Source organism: Xenopus laevis, chromosome 1S, assembly GCF_017654675.1.
Source record: "Xenopus laevis strain J_2021 chromosome 1S, Xenopus_laevis_v10.1, whole genome shotgun sequence".
Lineage (NCBI taxonomy): Eukaryota > Metazoa > Chordata > Amphibia > Anura > Pipidae > Xenopus > Xenopus laevis.
The window spans coordinates 97,466,008-97,473,904 of record NC_054372.1 but is presented as its reverse complement, the minus strand read 5'-3'; positions in this window follow the sequence as shown (position 1 = coordinate 97,473,904).

The following is a 7,897-nucleotide window of genomic DNA, read 5'->3' as shown; positions in this document are numbered from 1 at the left end:
AAGTCACTCTGGGAGTTAAGTGAATGAACTCCCTTCTCCTCTGTAAACAAAAAATAAATATTTGTCAATTTGCTTAAAGGGGTTGTTCACCTTTAAATGAACTTGTAGTATGATGTAAAGAGTAATATCCAGGGACAATTTTTTTATATTGCTTTTCATTTTTTATTATTTGTGGTTTTTGAGTTATTTGTCTTTGTATTAAGCAGCTCTACAGTTTGCAATTTCAGGAATCTGGTTGCTAGGGTCCAAATTACCCTAGCAACCATGCCTTGATTTGAATTAGCAACTGGCATTTCAATAGGAGAGGGTCTGAATAGAAAAATGAGTAATAAAAAGTAGCAATAACAATACATTTGTAGTTTTACATACTGTAGTATCTGTTTTCAGATACTGGAAAAAGTCAGAAGAGAAAGGCAAATAATTCAAAAACTATAAAAAGGTAAAAGTGAAAACAAATTGAAAAGTTGCTTAGAGTTAGCCATTCTATAATATACTAAATGTTAAAAGGGTGGTTCACCTTTAAGGTAACTTTTAGTGTTATAGAATGTACAATTCTAAGCAACTTTTCAATTGGTTTTTATTATTTTTTTTTATAGTTGTTTTAGTTATTTGCCTTTTTCTTCTGACTCTTTGCAGCTTTCAAATGGGTGTGGCTGACTCCCTTCTAAAAAACAAATGCTCTATAAGGCTACAAATGTATTGTTACTGTTACTTTTTATTACTCATCTTTCTATTCAGGTCTCTCCTATTCATATTCCAGTCTCTTATTCAAATCAATGCATGGTTGCTAGGGTAATATGGACCCTAGTTACCAGATAGCTTAAGATGCAAATTGAAGAGCTGCAGAATAAAAAGCTAAATAACTCAAAAACCTTCAATAATAAATTAAAACAAATTGCAAATTGTCTCAGAATATCACTCTCTACAACATACTAAAAGTTATCTCAAAGGTAAACAATCCCTTAAACTAAAAGGTGAACCACCCCTTTAATAAGTGATGAGAGAGATGAAAGGGCTTACTAAAGAACGAAAAAAAAAGGTAGTACATGTGCTTTAACATTGCATTGAGGGATATACAGTAAGTGCAATTGCAAAAGGTTTTGTGGCAGAGATAATGAATGGGTGCAACTTTGCCAACAAGGGAAAGGGAGTTATGTGAGTTTGACATGGGTGTACACAAACATAAATAGGGGCTTCTTTACTATCTCCCAGTGGCATAACTAGATATTACTGGCATTGTGGGTCCCCTATACCTCCTGCACCCCCCTGCAGCGGCAGGGTCTGCTTCCTCTCTAGTTACGCCAATTTCCGATTTTCACGATTTTTCCGTGAAAACTTTCAAATTGTTTTGATTTTTTCGTGAAACCATTCAAATTGCTCGATTTTTTAGTGAAAACTTACCAATTGCACGATTTTTTCGCAAAAACGTTTGAATTTCACAATTTTTTCGTGAAAACGTTCAAATTTCACCATTTTTTTGGTGCACTTTCCAATTTCACAATTTTTCACGAATTTTGCGGGAAATTCGCAAATTTTTCGGCGAATCGAAACGGGAGAAATTCAACCATCACTACTTGTCAGATAACAAAATTGCCATTATGACACTTGCAAGTCCTAAAATTTTTTGCTATAGCAAGAGCAGCACTGTAAGTGATATACCAAAGAAACACATCCATATTGCAGCAGAATAGCCAGCCTTTTGGGTTCTATGTATTAATTTTTTGCAATATCAAACAGCCATTTATCAGTATTTATAAGACATTATTTTCATTATTTGCTTTAAAAATTTCAGATAGACAATAGCATATAATTAAGGATTTTTCCCATACCCACAAAAGCAACATTTTGTCTTTTGCTTTCTTTTTGTAGATTGAAGAAATAACATTTCTGAAAAACACTGTCATGGAGTGCAATGCTTGTGGTGAGTATATACTTTTTACCATTTTTATTTATGTGATCTCTCTACTTATTCCAGTCCTATCCAGCCTGATAATTACAGAAAGTTTTAATACTGTTAGTATTATTATCCCCTTGTATCCCCTTTTGGGAGTGTCATTGTTCTGTACTGTATGTGCTAATATCAATATATTCATTAACATGCTTAAATACTTGGCAGCTGGATCTTCTGTTATGACTCAGTTGCAGTGGAATGAGCTAGGGTTGTATCACTCACTTGGTTGGACAAGAGTGAAGAATAACAACTACTTCATGTGGAATATGGGCATCATTCTCTCACTGTTTGGAGAATGTTCTAATTGGAACATAAACAGAGACTTTATAATCAGAGGTGACAGCAAACAGGAAATTGGACATGAAGTTGGAAAAAAAAGCCAGACCTGATGTATGTCCAGCTGTATGTCTCATTTAGGTAGTTTACTGTACACTGGGAAATTAGATATACTGTCTCGCAGTCCTGCACATCATTTGCTTTCATACCGCCACAAGAAGTGCCAACACAAAGTCTTATAAACACACTCCCAGGCAAAAACTAGCTTCTGCCAATGTATGAAAAACATTGTCTGTTCCTTGATATTACTACACCAAAGGGCCAAAAAAGACCTGTGGTGAATAGTTTCCCAGGGTAACCCCCTGTAAGCAGAGGAAGGAATGGCATTTCAATGAAACAGGCAGCAATTATTGTAATTCCATCTAAAGGAGTACACAGATATATCTATAAGGAAAGTATGTATTTCTCCAATTAGTCCTTGTGGAGGTCTATTTATTAAAGGTCAAATTGAAGTGGTTTAACAGGTTTTTGAAACTACAATTAAACTGTATTCCTCTAAAGCTATGAATTGAAATATTAACTATTACTAGTTTTATGGGGGAATGTAATATGTTTTGCTAGTGCAAAAAAACCTGCGCAAAGACGCTTGAGGACATTAGCGACCATGTTTGCATCCTTTTTTTGCAGAGGAGCCCTAGGCAACCTGGCCAGCAAGAGAGACAGCAGCAGCAGGAAAGCCTGGACTAGGGGTAGGCAGACAACTGTTTAAAAGGTACCTGCCAGCGCCCCCTCAATGTTGCACCCCTAGGCAGGTGCCTACTCTGTCTACCCCTAGTTCCGGCCCTGCCTTTTGACTGATTAAAGATCACAACAATTTAATCTCAAGTTTTGCGACCAAATGGCTTTTGCAAACATTCGTAGCGGATGATTTGCAAGCACAAAGTCTTTTTAGAGTCAAAAACAAAACTCCAGAGTAGGTGTTAACGCTAAACCATTGCTAAGACTTTTTTTATTGAAAATGCACAATTTAGCAAATAAATAGAATTTGTGAAAAACATAGCAATGTTTAGTAGTATTCCGCAGAGTAGCTTTCTGCACAGTTATTATGCAACTAGCTCTGTCAACGTAGTGTTGCTAATGTACTCTTTCACTCAGAATTCATTCAGGTTCAAAACTGATGATTTAATTTTTTGCAGTAAGTCCAAGAGGTTAAAAAAGATTTTCAAGCCCTTTATGACAAATTTGGTGCCATTAAAAATGAAGAGGGCCCTTATCCACTTGTTATTTTTAAACAATTGCAATCTAAAGCGGAGACTAATCCAGTTTATCATCAGCTATCAAAATGTATTTGATTAATTTAGATCAGTGAACAAAACAGGAGTCATAACAAAACTTGGGGCAATACCTGCTACAAAATAACTTGTTTAATATCAATTTGGCCCTCTCCATATCATTATTCTCCGGAATGCGCTTCCCTCTTCTAAATAAAGAATACACCCATCAAAGTAATAAATTAAGAGTGGTAACTGCCATAAGTGTCTTGGGAATCTATCATATAAAGTTTTGTTGCCCTATACACTCATGGCCTGATGATTTTACCCACCTAGGGAACTTCAGCTTGCTACATTCTGGAGAGTATTGACATGGAGAAGCCAGGGAAAATTGTGATACTTAGCATGATTTTCTGGTCCTTTGCATATTAAGAATTTGCCCCTCCTTGGTATGGTGTTATGGAGTCTATAAAAACTTGCTATATGACATCTATGATAGGTATTAGTAATTTATTGGTTTGGTGGGTGGAATCTTCATTAAGGAGATGGGCTATCCTGGAGATGTTCAGGAGAAAATTAAGGTAGGTATGGTGCAATGCTCCCTTTTTTTGTACATTCAGTAATTGTTTATGAGCACTGGGATCATGTGTGCATGAGTAAGTGAGCACAACTTAGAGGGAATAATTTATCCCCGATGACAGACTTATTTAACCATGCTGTCTATTTAAAATGTATTTTGTTCTTGAGAGAGAGTTTATTTAATGGATTAAGAAAGCATAGGAAGCATAGTTATTAATATTTTATTAATAAGCCATGTTCCCACAAATGCTGTGGTGCTGAATGCTTATTACAAAAAACAGGACTAAAAATCCACCAAAATTTGGTGAAAGGGACTTTTTTGCACCCCAGGATAAACCTGAGCTTTAACAGGCAACTGTGCTAGTTCTAGACAAGCGAGCTTTATTTAGTCCACAGTGTGAAGGATGAATATAAGAGGAAGTAAAAGGTTATATTGCACAGAAGAATAAAACCAATAGTTTAGAGCGGGGCTTTCCAACAGAAGTTGGACAGCACTGGCTTAGAGGAATGACCGCCAGAGGAGAGAGGCCCAATTTTTAAAATTTAGAGAGAAATTATTATTGTCATAAGAACCCAGGTTTACTATACAGAACAAAGTGAGTGTCTTCCATAAAGAGTTTTCTCACCATAACGTTGTTTTGGTATGCCAACATTTATTTTATATCCATTACTTCATGATTTACGGTTCTTGTGCACCAGCTGATTCAGCATGTTTACAAAAAAAAGTAGCTTAAAAATTAGCTAAATAAAAATGTTCCTTGTATGAAGAAGGGAAATAAGTACTTATTTCAGGAATTGTGTTTTCAAAAATGACCACTGTTCTCTTTCCTGTCACTTATCCAAGGGCCAAGAATTACTATTGGAAACAAATGCAACCCAAATCCCTGTTTCTCTGGAGTAACATGCATTGAGACAAGCACTGGCTTTCAGTGTGGGTCTTGTCCAACAGGCTTTTCGGGAAATGGAAGTCACTGCACTGACATTAATGAGGTATGGAAAAACCCTTTATATGGGAAAAAAAGGGTGTCCAAGCATTTTGGAAAATAAACCCTAGAACTGCACAAGTTTATAAAGGTCTTAAATGATTCAAAGTTTTTCTCAAATTGTACCATAACTGCAGACACCTCTCTTGTGTTAGTAATTTTAAGGTATTGGAGATGCATTTTTAAATAGAGTTCCATATTTGGTCAATACATGTTTTAATATGGGTAAGCCGGAGTATTGCAGCTTATGCGTAAAAGGGATATACACATGAGATAAATGAATGTGGTTACCCATTCACTACTTCTTAACTGTATTTTACCGTCCTCTGGGCATGGCCTGTAAATGCTAACCAGACCCAGAGAAGAATTAAATATTTTTGACACACCTACTTTGTAGTCACACCCCCACAATCATGTCCACGTAACAAGCCCAATTTACATGGTTACAATGGCAGCATCAGTGTAACAAAGCACTAGGTACACCTGCATTTTATGTAGGGTTGCCATCTTCCCACGCGTAGGTGACTGGGCAGAGGGGTGGGGCTGTGACATCAGTGGGCAGAGTCATGACATAGGTGGGAGTGTCTGTGATGTCAGGGGCGGGGCTATGGCGTGGAGATCGGCGATTGCCCGATCGCCGTGTCAATCAAAGGAATCCTGTCCGGAAAAACCGGGCAAGAAGTTTTGACTAGGGCAGCCCTTCAAAATACCCGGCTGTCCGGGTCAAAACCGGACAGATGGCAACCCTAATTTTATGATAAACACAGTTTAGCCCCCACCATTTAATAGAATAGTCTGGCCCACAGCATTTCATGGCACATTTTGTCCCCAGGCATTTCACTGCATAGCCTGGCCCCCAAGTATATAATGAAACAGTCTGGGCCTAGGCATTTCATTGTACAGGTATGGGACCTGGGGGTTTCCAGAACACTCGGGACCTGGGGGTTTCCGCATAATGGATCTTTCCGTAATTTAGATCTTCATACCTTCCGTCTATTCGAAAATCATGTAAACATTAAAGAAACCCAATAGGGTGGTTTTGCTTCCAGTAAGGATTAATTATATCTTAGTTTGGACCAAGTACAAGTACTGTTTTATTATTACAGAGAAAAAGGAAATCATTTTTAAAAATTTGGATTATTTGATTATAATGGAGTTTATGGGAGATGTTCATTCCGTAATTCGGAACTATCTGGATAACTGGTTTCCGGATAACATATCCCATACCTGTATAGTCTTGCCAGCTAACATTTCATAGCAATTTCATGGCACAGTTGGGGCCTAGCCATTTTAATATATAGTCCTGCTCCCTGCATTTCATTGCACAGTTTGACCCCAGGTAATCATTGCATAGCCTGCCCCCCAGCATTTCATGGCACAGTCTGGCCCCAAATGTTTATTGTATAGTCTGATCTACTGCAGACTAACAAACTGCAAAGCTATGTTAAAAATATGGCTTTTTATGAAAATTCTGAAAATAATCACAAGGCTTGCATTTTACCCCATTATATACTCCTACTGAATGTCTACTTAACAGTAGAAATGAATTTACAAAATAAATTTACCTATATGGTGTATAGAGACCCCCAAATGGATATACAGCAAACAAAATTACCATGAACAAAACCAAGTCAAATCAAAGAATAATGCGGAATGCAATAAAATTGCTAAAATTCAATAAAACCACTTAAATCAATGCTTTTTTCTCTTTTGTGTAGTCAACAGTCAGAAACACAGTTTAAATGAATTTTGGCTTGACCAAATAAGTTTTAGGGACAAAAACAAGTAAACAAAACCTATGCAGAACTGAAAATGCAATACAATGGCTAAGAATTCAATGAAATGGCTAAAAATTCAACAAAATCACAGAAAATGTAATATAATAACCGAAATAACATACAAAATGTATTGTGCAGTGCGGTTAGTGAATATGTTATTCACAATGGCAATAAAAAAAAGTTTTTCAGGCAAAACAACACATGATGCAGTTGGAAAAAAAAGCTGCTACATTGTGTAAGTGTGTATCTCTGGGTGTACCCTAGGCAAAATGTGTGCATGTGTGTGTGAAAGTATGTGCGAGTGTTATGAATGTGTGAACCCCCCCCCCTGATCCTCCATGTGTGTAAGTGTGTAACAGTGTAAAAAGTGTGTTTGTGTGTTAACACTAACCTGGGGAGTTGCAGGCAGCAGTTATGTCCTCTGCGATGTAGGACCGGCTGGAGGAAGTTGTCCCACAAGATCCAGGTTGAGGGTCATCACTTGGGGGTGGCAAAGTGCGGGCAGCAGGCACACGTGTCTGCTGTGCCTTTGGGGCCCCTGGGCGATCGTGCCCCAGGGGCCACTTTTACGACAGCTCAGCTTGTTGCCTAGGGGCTTCTGAGCAAACAAGGAATGAGTGAGCAGCTTTAAAGGAATTGTTCAGTATAAAAATAAAAACTGGGTAAATGGATAGGCTGTGCAAAATAAAAAATGTTTCTAATATAGTTAGTTAGTCAAAAATGTAATGTATAAAGGCTGGAGTGACTGGGTGTGTAACATAACAGCTACAACACTACTTCCTGCTTTTCAGCTCTCTTGGTTTACACTGACTGGTTACCCTGGTTACCAGGCAGTACCCAATCAGAGACTTGAGGGGGGGGGCACATGGGTTATATCTGTTGTTTTTGAGTCTGAGCTGAATGCTGAGGATCAATTACAAACTCACTGAACAGAAATGTACCATGTGGCCCCCCTTCAAGTCGCTGACTAACTCAAAGTTATAGAGCTGAAAAGCAGGCTGTTTTATTAGACATCCAGTCACTCCAGCCTCTATAAATTACATTTTTGCCTAACTAACT